Below are 997 nucleotides of genomic sequence, written 5' to 3' on the forward strand. Positions count from 1 at the left end.
AACTTCCTTATCAGTGTATTCATTACCTGAAATCCTGAGGCTATGAGGTCTGCAGGGATGCAAAATGCTTCATATCCTGAAAACATTCACTAAAGAACTAATCTGTTACAAAATTAATATCCATTCAAATATGTTCCCCAATGTAATACTAACATCTTTGTCAGCTTATGTTTCAAATTATTTGATAATCATTTGAAGTTACATTATTTCATGCAATTATGGTGATCACTGATAATAAATTAATAATGCTTATCTGAGGAGGTGCAGGATTTCATGAAGTACATAAATATGATGATGAACCGGAGAGGCTGCATAGGATAGACTAGTGCCAGATGGCATAGACTCAAAAGCTAGATGCACCAGTCACTAGATGCATAACCTTGAACAAGTACCTGAAGTTTTCTGTGCCTCGGTTTCCCCATGTATAAAATAGAAATGATAATACTATTTACTGCAGACATATGTTATGAGTAGTAAATAAAGACAAAGTGCTTAGCACGTGCTTGGTAAATCATAGGAAACCTGTAAGTGTTTAAGTAAAAATAAAAACAAACAAAATAACTCCATAACAAAGCCATTTAAAAATGAGGTAGAATGATTAAAAAACTGGAGAAAACCCAGAAGGTTCTCTACAGGTTAGGAACAACACTAAGTAATGATCCAAACATTATAGAAGTTGAGAAGCATTTGTAAAAATGGATAAACTCCCAGATGGTTTTCATTGACAAAAATGACCTTGTTTGACACTGCGCTGCTAAAATCAAAGATGAGGTCATGGAAGCCGGTCTTTAAGAGAGCACCAATTAGAGGGCATAAGTCAAGCTGTTGGGCCGCAAACACTCCCAACCCCCTCAGGTGGGATATGCGCGGTATTCCTCAGGCACCCCTGGCTGTCCCAGAGCAAAGGAAAGGGGAACAACAAATGGTTAACTGATAGAGATCATAGTCCCTCGGGACCTACGTCTCCATCACCCCTCCATAGTGATGTGGGAAACCA

This window comes from Suricata suricatta, chromosome 1 (genome assembly GCF_006229205.1).
Source record: "Suricata suricatta isolate VVHF042 chromosome 1, meerkat_22Aug2017_6uvM2_HiC, whole genome shotgun sequence".
Taxonomy (NCBI): Eukaryota; Metazoa; Chordata; class Mammalia; order Carnivora; family Herpestidae; genus Suricata; species Suricata suricatta.